The sequence below is a fragment of the Kogia breviceps genome, chromosome 4 (genome assembly GCF_026419965.1).
Source record: "Kogia breviceps isolate mKogBre1 chromosome 4, mKogBre1 haplotype 1, whole genome shotgun sequence".
In the NCBI taxonomy this organism is placed as follows: Eukaryota; Metazoa; Chordata; class Mammalia; order Artiodactyla; family Physeteridae; genus Kogia; species Kogia breviceps.
The window spans coordinates 94,831,814-94,845,308 of NC_081313.1; the positions used below are offsets into that span (position 1 = coordinate 94,831,814).

At 34.9% G+C, this 13,495-nt stretch overlaps 1 protein-coding gene across 5 annotated transcripts in view; it reads left to right on the forward strand.

Moving 5' to 3' along the window:
* Nucleotides 1-13,495, forward strand: part of AP3S1 (adaptor related protein complex 3 subunit sigma 1) — a 70,433-nt gene that overhangs the window by 30,114 nt on the left and 26,824 nt on the right. The gene's annotated exons all lie outside the window — the stretch shown is intronic.

Genomic DNA, 13,495 nt, shown 5'->3' on the forward strand with positions numbered 1-13,495 from the left:
AAGGACTTTATTTCTGACAGCCAAAGCAGTAGTCAAAATGACAACATTTGCTTACACTGGTTACTCAAGTCCCAGTTCCTAAAGTGTGACTTGATAAGGTGCAGGTAAGACCTGCACACACAGTGGATTGAGTTATAGGAGAGGAAGCCCAAGCTTAGTGAACTGCAATCTTTTATAATGCAGACTAAGCATATCTGCCCATGTCCTGGAAGAAGAGAATATCTTCCAAGCAAAGTATAGATAAACCTACCCTTTGCTTTGGAGGGAAACACTCTCTATTTTCCAGGGCTGTTGGCTATACAAGCTTGCTTGAAAAGATAATCCACAATAAAGGCAGTCAGTACCTCTGTTCACATGATGTGCAGGAATGGAACACCCACGGAGAATTGTCTCCTAACAGATTTTAGTTCTTAGTTCACTGACGTTCACTCCAGTACTATTTGTGTTATTCTTGGTTATTTCAACATTCATGTCGATAGTTCATTCAGTACACTGGTATCTTCAAACTGGAATTCCTCTTATCCAGTGAATTTTGCCCATTACCCCACTTCACTATTCATTTCTAGACCATGTCTTTATCCAGACTTAAGTCCCTCCATCATCTTAATTTCACAGTTTCCACTCTCTGCTACCATCTCTTATCTTCTCTTATCACAATTACTGTTACTCCATCAGTTCTTTGAGCCCATTGGGACCTTCAGTCCCATTTTTTGTTGTTTTTCTTGGGATAAAAATTTTTATTGACAGTTTTCTAGGTATAGTTATACATTTTTGAACTGTTCAGTGTTTATTAATAGATAAATGGCAGCTTTAGAAAAATAGACATGTTTATATCCAGAATCCTGTATTCTCTTCCTGTGTTCCTTATATCTTTTCAGTGTGTCTTTGGGACTTTCTGTCTTTTAAATCTATCTTCTCACTGTACCTGATCCTCCTGATGTCTTACTCTCCTTGCCCAGCTTAAACTCCATGGTCAGTCATGATAATCATAGGCTTGTATATACTCAGCTCTTTGCCTGAATCCACACATCTGAACATAGTTAGAGAAAAAAAGATAACCATACATGCTGGCCTCACTTTATTTATTTATTTATTTTTTTGTGGTACACTGGCCTCTCACTGTTGTGGCCTCTCCCATTGCGGAGCACAGGCTCCGGACGTGCAGGCTCAGCGGCCATGGCCCACGGGTCCAGCTGCTCCGCGGCATGTGGGATCTTCCTGGACCGGGGGAAGAACCCGTGTCTCCTGCATCGGCAGGCGGATTCTCAACCACTGCACCACCAGGGAAGCCCCTGGCCTCACTTTAAATTCATGATCTCTGACCTCAGTGATTCCTTAATGCTTCCCAGTAATCATATTATATTTCCCTGGTCATTTCACTCTTCCACACTCCTAGACAACTGCTGATACAGTCTCCTCCCCTCTCAAACCTGTAGCACTTCTAACGTATAGCTTCCAAGTTCACTAGGCAATCAGAAGCAATCAGAAGGGAACTTCTACAGACTCTGTATCTGTGTCCTTGTACTCTCTTCTATAAGAGATGAATGAACTTTGCTCCTAGCTAAGGCCAACTCACCCACTTATATACTAGTTTACTTCTTCCTCATTGCTCTAGCATTTTTCTCTCTTCAGTATCATTTTTTCATCTCTTCTAGATCATTCCCACTAGTCTATAATATGTTAATATGTTCTTCCATCTTAAAAAAAAAAAATTCTGTCCCTACTTCCTTCTCCAGCCACTGCCTCATTTCTTTCCCTCTCTTTATAGCAAAACACTTTAAAAACATTTTCTGTACTCAGTGTCTCAAATTTTTCTTCTCTCATTCTTTCTTGAACACATTCTAATCAGGTTATTCAGCTCTACTGTTGCTGAATCCAAAGGTTCTCATCAGTCCTCCTTTATTTGATTAAGAGTGTTTATTACTCTCTTCTTCATGAAATAGCTTCTTCACTTGGCTTCTAGGATACCTGGTTTGCATCCTACTACTTTAGTTACTTCATTTTAGTTTCTTGATCTGCCTTACGTCTTCTTCTTTGGCAAATCCTGTTGATTATGCAGAATCCACTTACTGCTCTCCGCACTGCCTCCACATGGGTCCACGCCACCATCAGCTCTTGCCTGGACTATGTCAGTAGTTTTCTGACTGGTCTTCCTGCTTCCACTGTCCTTTCCTTTTTGTCTTTTCTCAGTGAAACAGCCAGAGTGATACTATTCAAATGTTACATTTTATACTTTTCCATTTTGAGTTCTTCAATGGCTTCCCTTCTCACTAAGAATAAAAGTCAAATTCCTTATAAATGACCCATGAGGCCTCACATGATCTGACTCCCCTCGCCGAACCCTACTACTTATCTTACTTCATTTTCTACTCTTTTACCCTTTGCTCCATCGACACTGGCCTCTTTGTTCCTCAGGTATACCAGCATGCTTTTACCTCAGAACCTTTGTACTTGCTGATCTTTCTACCTAGATTGTTCTCCCCTCATTGATTATTATTTTGATGCTGTTGCTGGTCTTAATGGTTATGATAGCATGGTTGTTATGTCTTAGAAGGGAATTATATGGGGAGTTGTCAAAAAACAAATATCCTACATCATATCTGATGTAAATTCTATCATGTATTTGTGGAAAATGGAAACTATGTCTTGTGTTTTGCAAAAGTTTTTAGCCATTATTATTTGAAATGTTGGTAATTTGTCTTGATATTAAATAAGATACAGATAAAAGAATTCCAGAAGGATTGTCTTATTGTTCCATTTCTAACGTAGACTTGAACTGTTTTTATAAGAAGATCCTATTGAGTTATTACATGTTGATCTATCATGTCCCCAAAAAAGAAACTTTCTGTAATTTACCTTACAAGGATGAATTCTGTCACTGCCTTGAACATGTTGGAAGTTCTGTAGTTGCTGTCTTTCCCCGGTGGTTATTACAGATCATTAAATACTTAAGAGGGAGTGCTGAGCATGCATAAGTCAGGCACTTTAAAAACGTGGGCTTTCCTGGTGGTGCAGTGGTTGGGAATCCGCCTGTCAATGCCAGGGATGCGGATTCAAGCCCTGGTCCAGGAAGATCCCACATGCTGCGGAGCGACTGGGCCCGAGCACCACAGCTGCTAATTAGCCTGCGCTCTCGAGCCCGCGAGTCACAACTACTGAAGCCTGCAAGCAGCAACGAAGACCCAACGCAGCCAAAAATAAATTTTTTAAAGAAAACATTGGTTGAGTGAACAAAGATGGAAGGGAGTAGCTTATTGTTTCTCCTTCTGTTTTATGAAACAGCTATTCAGAGTTTATTTAGAACTGATTTTCTTGCTTTGTCCATCCTCTAGTTTTGAGAAATATAATAAAAGTGGAAAATTATAAATCAAGAGAGTTTAGACCAAAGCCTCTTGGTTTTGTATTTTCTTTAGGGAATGGGTCAAGAAAACTTAGTAAACATCAACATGTGATAACTAAACACAGTTTCATCTGGTTTTTTTTGAATGTTTGTATTTTACTTACATTTCTAGAACTGTTTAAAATACAGAAAAACACAAAGGATAAAACAATAAATACCTATATTCGTATCATCCAGAACTAAAACTTTAAAAAAAATTTTTTTTAATTTTTTGAATTTTTGAATTTTGGTTTTTTGAACATTAAAAATGATATAATTCAAATGATCATTAGAAGCTTATATTTTTATGCAAAGATTTTGTGTTTCTAAGGTATGTATGTATTGTCCCAGTTTTGACTTTTTACCTTATATAAAATCTGAGAGAAGGAATTCTTAGTAAATTCCATGTGGGAATTATACTAGTATGTCACCAGGTTGAATAATCAGCTTCTGTTTTGTTTTCTTTTAATTCTTTGTTAGTTGGGAAAAAAAGGTGATCTTTTTTGGTTTCTGGTGTGTACTATTTTAATGTGATATTGATTATAATATAAGGTAGTTTCAGAGTTGATAGCTAGCCTTTTTTGAAGTCCTTTCTGTTATAGCACGTTGTCATTGGAAGTGTTAAAATATTTACAGAGTGAGAATAGAAGTTAATTAAATATTAATGTTGGTTGTTTTGAGTTATTTATAAGCAGTCATATTGTCCTCAATTAATTTAATTGCCACACTGATATGGAGGCATAAAAGTTCACTAGATAATTGCAAATTTTGTAACAGTTTTCTGTATCACATGTAACAATTATATCAGCATCAGCCTTGTTCAGTTATAGTTAGGAAAAATTGAGGACTAACAACTAAACTTATCTTTAGGTTTAGAAAGATATGTTTTGACCATGGTGTTAGAATATGTATATAAATTAGAGCTGTTATGTATATAGCATTTGTCAGTACTACAGTACTGAGCGTTAGACTGAGTTTTGTGAAGTTTTTTACTTATTGCTATTAATGTTAATTTAGTATGATATTGAGCAAGTCATTTAATGTTAATAGACCTTGCATTTTTCACCTGTAAAGTATGCCTGTTTCAGTATGCTGCCTATAGACCTCATGAGTTGTTAGAAATATCAGTGAATTAAAGCAAAGTAGTAGTGGTTAAAACCATTCAGGCCCTTCTCTGTACTGGCTATATAACTTTGGGCAAGTTATTTAACCTCTTTGACCCTGATTTTGTTCATCTGCAAAGTGGAGGTAATAATAATAATACCAACTCATAGAACATGTGAAAGCATTAAAAAAAGATGGTGTATGTAAAGCCTGTCGCTAAATGACTGACCTGAAGTAGTCAGTGGTTTTTAGCTAACATTATCGTTAAAGCATGTATTTTATAAGGAAGGCATATAATTTCATTAGTACACAAACTGAATTGGGTAAAGAAGTCCTTTTATTTTTATTTTTCATTTTTACAAGAATTTGTGAATCTTTTTATCCTATATGTTCTTTGATGGCTTTGAAGGAATTCTGCATTGTGATAGAATTATGTGATAAGAATAGGCTTAATTGAGGAAACTTGTAAGCCAAGAATACTTAAGAAAGATCCCCTGATCTTCCCACTATCTCATAGGAAGCTGCGCTGATGTAGATACTACTAAACATAGAATAATTTGCCATTAGAGGCCTCACCCGTCCCACTCCACATCATTGTTCTCTTTTATTACAAGGGTAGGCTCATTGAAAGCATCCTTGTCAGTGGGGTGGCATATACATTACTTAAGTTTTGAGCTATACACGTTTAGGTGCCACGTGTCTTTAAGAGTTGCCTGGGAAAGCTCACTGACCAGCTGTTGAGGACTGTGGGAAGTTGCAGCTCACCTATTGGAGGATTGAGTGGGATAAACCCCTGGTCCCATGGAGAGATGAGTTCTGGTGCAGTTCCTCCTGCTGGAGAAAGAGAGAGCCCTGGCCCAATTTGTTTATTTTCCAGGCAGTCCAGAGTGAATGCCCAGGATCATTTTAGGAAAATACTGTGGTGTTTACTATACCATACTGTGTTACCAGAGTATTAAAAACTTCTGTTTTTAATAAGATTTGTTTCTTACATATGTAGGAAACCAAAAAATAGTTCTATAAACAATTTGAATCAGATACTGTTAGAGTGATTCAGCATTCTTTTAAAAAAAATTTATTTATTTATTTTTGGCTGTATTGGGTCTTCATTGCTGCATATGGGCTTTCTCTAGTTGCGGCTAGCAGGGGCTACTGTTTGTTGCGGTGCGTGGTCTTCTCATTGTGGTGGCTTCTCTTGTTGCGGAGCACAAGCTCTAGGCACGTGCTTAGTCTTCAGTTAGTTGTGTCTCCCAGGCTCTAGAGCACAGGCTCAGTAGTTGTGGTGCACGGGCTTAGTTGCTCCACGGCATGTAGGATCTTCCCAGACCAGGGCTCGAACCCATGTCCCCTGCATTGGCAGGCAGATTCTTAACCACTGCGCCACCAGGGAAGCCCGATTCAGCATTCTTAAAATCCTCTTCCTATCTTATTTTCATTGTTGAAGTCTGATTTACAGTCATTAGAAATGTAATAATTTATTTTTCAGTTATTTACATTGCTTCTTCTTAATGATAAACCCAGGTAACAATTTGATAATACTTACCATTCTAATTTACATGTTTTGTTGACCTCTCAGCAGTCCTCTTGGGAGGCATTATTGTGTTTGGAGTTAGATGGTATGAGTTTAAATATTGGCTATGTCATCTAACAGTTCTATATCTTTGAGCAAATTACTTAGTCTTATTCATCCCCAATTTTCTTGTCTGTAAATTTTGATATTCATACCTACCTTGCCAGCATTGTTAAAAGAATTGGAGCTAATGTATATAAAGCAGTCAGCACAGGGCTTAGAAGATAGGAGACACATTGTTATTACTTACTTTGTAGTGGTGAAGAAAGTATGTTGGAACTCAAGCACTTAAAGTCAGAATTTTGGAGCTAAAAGTAACTTAAAATTTATTTTTTTCCCCTTCAAAGTAGGTTTGAGAGATTGAAAAACTCAGGTTATGTTGGTATTTTTCTTTGGTTTACGGTGAATTCCTTATTTCTCAGTGTAGAATAGTAGGTTTCAGGAAGGGATTGGATATAGAGGAGAAGAGTTCCTTTTGAGCTTGGTTTTTCAAAAATTTTTTTCTTTAAAAATTAAAAAAAAACTTTTCATGTTGAAATTTCAGACTTAGAAAAGTGGCAAATATAATGCAAAGAATTTTTGCATACTGTGTCTTCATCCAGATTCCTCAAATTTAACATCTTCCATAACCTGAAGTAAATAATTAAAATCAGGAAATTTACATTGATAGAATCTGCAGATCTTATTTAAAATTTGCTAGTTGTCCCATTAATGTAATTTTTCTTGTTTAGAGTTCAATTCAGGTTACATATAGTGTTAGGTTTCTTGTCTCCTAAGTCTCCTTTACTCGGTTATAGCTCTTCATCTGTCTTCCATTCATGTCTTTCTTACCTTGATCCTTTGAAGAGTACTAGCCAGTTATTTTGTAGAGTATTCCTCAGTTTGGATTTGATGTTTCTTAATGATTAAATTCGGATTATGTATTTTCGAATATCACAAGTGATGTTATGTCCTTCACAGTGCATCATATTCAGGAGATACATGATATCATTTTACCCCATTACTTGTGATATTTATTCTGATTCCTTGGTTAATGAGGTGCCTGCCAGGTTTACCTACTTAAACTTCCATTTTTCCCTTTGTGCTTAAAAGTATCCTATGGGGAATAATTTTGAGTGTATAAATATCCTTTTTCTAATCATAATTTGGTCATTAGTTTTAGCATCTGTTGATGATTCCTGCCTGAAAGAATTATTGTGGTGTTTGCCAAATAATGACTTTTCCATCATGATTTCTATACTTATTCGTTGATATTCTGTAAGGAAAAGCTGAGATTTTTATTCATTTTATTTTGTTTTAAGTCTGTTCAAGATACCAATTGTACCATATTCAATTATACACAAGAGAATATCTTTCAAGGCCAAATACCATTTAAAAAATCAACTTTTGCTTGGAAGTTTAAATGGAATTCTAACAATTGATGTCAATATGAGTTTTTAAAATGTTCTTGGAGTAGCTTCTGTGCACCAAAAGAAATAATTCAGAGGCTACTTTCATTTTCTAAATTAATATTTGATATATTAGCCTTACAAATTCGAAACCCTACTTCTTCCTTAGATGTCTAAATTCAACATACAAATCATATTAAGTCACTTTAATGGAGAGACTACAATGTAATTAAATTTCCTATAGTACAAGAAGTCTTTGCTTTGCACAATACTGTTGTTAATTTGGGTGATAAAAGTATGGACAGTTAAAATTTTTGCTTTACACTTTTATGTATTTTCTAAAGTTTCTAGATAATCACTTCTTACTACATTAAAAATAAAAGATGATTTTTGTTGTTGTTGGAGGGAGTATGTCTAGTGAATAAGAGTGTGGGTTCTGCCATGAGACTTTCTGGATTTTAGTGAGGACTCTCCTACCTAACTGTGCTAGTAGTTAGTTAACTTTGTACTTTAAATTACTCTTCTGCAGATGGTTGATAAAAAGTACCTGCCTTATGGGATTACTGTGAAGGATTAATAAAATAATCTATTTAAAGCACTTGGAACAGTAGCAGTGCCATAGTAGTATATACTCAATAAGTGCTATTATCATTGTTAGCTTTTAAATTTTTAAAAAAATTTTATTTTAAAAAAATAGAAGGAAATAAATCACACAATATGAATCATTGAGTTCTTTAAGAACTCTTAAAGAATCATTATGACATCAATATAGAAGACAGATAGTCCTTTCATCAACTCTTAATTTTTTCATATTGAAGTCAAGAGTTTAATATGTCTGAATTAACTGGTACATAGTAAATGCACAATAAATGTCTCTATTTTTACTGTTAGAAAAATATCCGTCATCATTAGCACATTAGTGTCTAAGTCAGGTTTAGTGGAAATCCAGTTCAGAATCCAGTCATAGGCTAGCCCGAGTGCTACTTACACACCTTAAACACCATACATTAAAGATTCTGGATATTATATGCAACAGTGCAGTATTCATAGTTGTTCTTCAAAGTTAATTAATCTGATTTTAAGTTCAGTCTGTGTTCCCCAGCTTTCTTGGTACATTTTTAGTGGTATTTTTTGATTCCTTACTTGAGCTAAGCCAGTATCTCTCTAGAACATCTTGCTGCTGACTGAAAAAAATTTTTTTAGATCTCTTGGCATATTCCTAAATTTATGCCTTCTATTCTTGGGCTTAAAACTTTTCCTGTCTTATAACATGTCAGTTTAACATTTACGTATTTTATTTAATATTATAGATCAGAAACAGTAAGAGCAATTCCTCCTGAAATTTAACAGAATTCCCCAAACCCAGAAAAAAAATTTTTTTTTCCCTAGAAACTCTAAAGGAGAGTCTGCCAAATAAGTGATACTGCTTAAGGATATTTTTGTGGCATTTATTTTATCTAGTGTACATTTTTATTTTTGCATCTGTGTAGAGTATTATAATACTAGCTAAAATATATTGAGTACTTTTTTTGGTGAGATACTGTTCTAAGCCATTTATATTTATTATTTAATCACTAAAACAGCTCGATGGCATAGGCATTATTATTATGCCCAAATGAGGCTTAGAATTAAATAACTTGCCCTAGATTTCATAGTCAGAGGCTAAGCTGGAATTTTAGTAGAATACTAAGGACTCTTAAGTACTAAGCTGCTTTGGAATAGATTCCTGTTACCCTTTGTGATCCAGGCATATAGACTTGTAATTAAAGATAAAGGAAACACAAGGAAGTTTTGTTGATAGAAGGGCACAGGGAAGGGAGACTGTTTATATGTGGATGTGGCATTTTTCTGAATATCTCTATCTTTTATATTTATTTTTGGAAAACTATGTAATTATTAAAATGAAGGAAAACTTAAAATATTATTCTTAATAAATTAAAAATAATTTTTCTTCCACCAGCCTTTGAATTCCCAAGGCCAGAGATTAATGAGTAGCTACTTAGTAGATAACAGTTATATTGAAATTGACTTTAAACTTTTATCATTTAAAAATGAAACACAAGAGGGTGCCATGTACCATGTTACTCCTAGTTTTTTAGTCTTCTTATCTTTCTCTTTGTGAAATATAATGCAACAGCAATTTTATTATTTTTTGGTTGTCCTGGCTAGAACCCCCAAGGCCCATTAATTTGTTTTTCTTAATTTCTTAACTTCAGTTTGTAGATTATTAGTTTTGTATTGACCTTGTTCATGTAACGAATCAGCAGTGTATATCTGCCTTGGGGCTCTAGATTCTAATTACGTTAAGTAATTCTTGCTAACTCAAAAGAAAATTAATGGAGAGTTTTTTGAAGTGGGTTTTTAAGTTTTCAACCAAAATTAGCATCTGAATGCCTTAAATCTTAAGAATTCTTTCCCTAAGTTAAGAACATGTAGTTGTAATGATATTTTGCTGCAGGGCACTTTTTAAAAAAGTATTTACATTTTTCATACTTGGTATTGTTCTGTTTTAAATATTGACAACCTTTTTTCTTTCTAAGTTAGTAAGCAAATCCCAAAAACTTGGACACCACAGTATGGTAGTTACCTTGCTTTTATATCAGCGTTTATTAGCAGAATTAGAATTTTCTCTTTCTGTTTTAATTTTGTAATCATATGTTTTGAACAGCCAGATAAATAGTACTGGCTTTTGTTTAGTAGATGTGTTTTGGGCAGTGTTCAGCACTTTATCTAAATTGTTTAACAAAATCTTTAAGATAATCCAGAAAGGTAGGTAGTTGTATAACTATTTTATAGTTCTGATATTTGGAGGGGTTAAGTGACGCTTAGGCTCACATAGCTAGGTAGTAGCTAAGGAGGAATTTGAAGACAGGTCTTTCTGGTTTCCTCACTACTTTGCTATACTGCCTCTATAGACAGCTCATATTTTTTGCACACTATAGTTCACCAGTGGCACATTCAATGCTACCAAGAAATTTTTTTCTCTCTTTGTCAAATATAGTCTATGTTCAGTGGGTTCCACTGACCCTTTATAAGTAATACATAAGTGAAGGGAAACTATTCAGACAGCATTTTCACCATGATAGTCATCTTCTGATGGTTAAGAAAGAATGTCTACAGTATATGGGTAATCAAACCAGTGGATCTGGAAAAAGTAAACAAAAAAATAAAGCCATACTGGAAACTTTATTCTGAATAGTAAGTTTAATAATGATTTTAAATTAAGAAAGACCACCTCACACCACATATGAAAATTAATTCCAGATAGATTTGGTCCAAACATGAAAAATAAAACTATGAAGCTTTTGTTTTCTTCTGGGAGAATATCTTCCTGACCTTGCTATAGGCAAAAATTTCTTAAATTGGACCAAGAAAAAGATTAGCCATAAAGGAAAAAAGCTGGTAAGTTGGACTACATTGAAATTTAAAGCTTCTGTTCTTCTGAGAACATTATTAGGAGAATGAAAAGGCAAGTCAGAGTAGGAAAAGATATCTGTAATATGTGTGTATGACAGGACTGTATCTAGACTATGTAAAGAATTTCTATATATCAATAAGAAAAAGACAGGTAATGAGCAGAAGTCTTGAACAGAAAAATTAGCAGAAGGCTTAAATAGCCATCATGAAAAAGGCTATCAAAATGGTAAATATGAAATGGTGGTCCGTCTGTTTAGGCTTCAGGGAAATACGAATGAATATCACAATGACAGACCACCACACACCCATAAGAATGACTAAAATTAAAAGATTGACAACATACAGGGCTGACAAGGATGTGGCACTATGGGAACTCCCATATACTATGATTTGGATTGTAAATTTTTTTTTTTTTAATGACTGCACCACACGGCTTGCAGGACCTTAGTTCCCTGAGAGGGATCAAACCCGCACCCCCTGCATTGGAAGCGTGGAGTCTTAACCACTGGACTGCCAAGGAAGTCCCTGGATTGTAAATTTTTATAATTGCTTTGAAAGTCTATTGAAAACCTATCTGCTCCATGGCCCAGTGATTCTACTCTAGGTATACTTTCAGAAGATATGTGTATGTATGTTCACTAAAAGACTTATATATAAGAATTAGTATCAGTACTAATTGTAATGGCCCATGCCAGACCCGAATTTCTGTCAACCGTGGAATAGATAAATGCATTGTGGTATATTTCTGCAATAGCACACTGTATAACAACAAGAATGAATGAACTGTTATATTAATATTATGTAACAAAATAAATGAATCTCACAAACAAATCAATGAATAGAAGAAGCCACTCATATGGTTCCATACTGTATGATTCCATTTAAATACACGGTTGTCCCTTGGTATGGTAGTTGGTATCTGCCGGGAATTGGTTACAGGACCTGCTATGACCAGAATCTGTGGATGCTCAAGTCCCTTACAGTTGGTCTTCTGTATCTGTGGGTTCCGCATTCCTGGATTCAGCCAACCATGGGTAGTATAATACTACATTTATTGAAAAAAACTCGTTTCTAAGCATGTGCGCAGCACTGGACCCACACAGTTCAAGCCCAGATTGTTCAAGTGTCAATAGTAGTTCAGAAATAGGCAAAATATATCTTTAATGTTAGAAAGCAGGGTAGTTACCCTTGATGTTGATATTTGCCTAATGGAGTATGAGCAGGCTTCTACAGTGCTGGTAATAGTCTAACACCTGAATATTAAGTGCTGGTTACACAGGTATACTTTGTGAAAATTCATCAGGTTGTACATTGTATGATTTGTGTACTTTTTTTTATTATTGAGGTATAGTTGGCTTACAATATTACATTGGTTTCAGGTGTACAACATAGTGATTCACAATTTTTATAGACTATATGCCATTTAAAGTTATTATAAAATATTGGCTATTTAAAAATATTGGCTATATTCCCTGTGCTATATAATATATCTTTGTAGCTTATTAATTTTATACATACTTGTTTTTACCTCTTAATCCCCTACTCCTATCTTCCCCTCCCCCTTCCCTCTTCCCACTGGTAACCACTAGTTTGTTATCAATATCTGTGAGTCTGCTTCTGTTTTGTTATAATCATTCATTTGTTTTATTTTTTAGATTCCACATGAAGGTGATAACAAGCAGTATTTGTCTTTCTCTATGACTTATTTCTCTATGCATAATACCCTCCATGTTGTTGGAACTGGCAAAATTTCATTCTTTTTCATTGTTGAGTAGTATTCCTCTGGTGTGTGTGTGTGTGTGTGTGTGTGTGTGTGTGTGTGTGTGTGTGTGTGTGTGTACCACGCCTTTATCCATTCATCTGTTGATGGACACTGAGGTTGCTTCCATATATTGGCAGTTGTAAATAATGCTGCTATGAACATTGCAGTACATGCATCTTTTCAAGTTTTTGTTTTTGTTTTTGTTTTCTTCAGCTATATACCCAGGAGTGGAATTGCTGGATGGTAGTTCTGTTTTTAGTTTTTTGAGGAACCTCCATACTGTTTTACACAGTGGCTGTGTCAATTTACATTCCTGCGAAGTGTTGTGTACTTTTCTGTACATATGTTATACTTCAGTAAAAATTTACTTAAGGATAGAACTTAAATGGTTTTATTTCCTGTAACTTATTTAAATATGAGTTTAAAAATGTATTCAGACCACTTCCATGTTAGAGATACTGTTTCAAAAATAAATTCATCTTTCTCAATGGGAAAATTTTCTCTTTTTGACTCCTCAAGAAGTCAGTATTTGTTAAATGCTTATTCTTTGTTCAAGCATCATTATCCCATTCTATCCTCATAACTAGAATGTGTTTGTTATAAGAAGAAGAAAAGTGAGTCAGAATTAGAAATAGAATGAATAAAGTCATTTCACGGACCATGTCACCAAGACCTTGAGGAGAAATAGATGAAGTTGGGAGTTTGGATAGGTACTCAACAATATATATTTTCTACTTAGCACACAATTGAACTAGGCGCTCACTTGAGGATGACCCTTGTATGCCCCACACTTGGTCTTCTTAATAACTTGCCTTCTCATAAATGAAACTATGTGTAAAACTGTATATTCTTGGTTACTACTGATCTTTTATTTC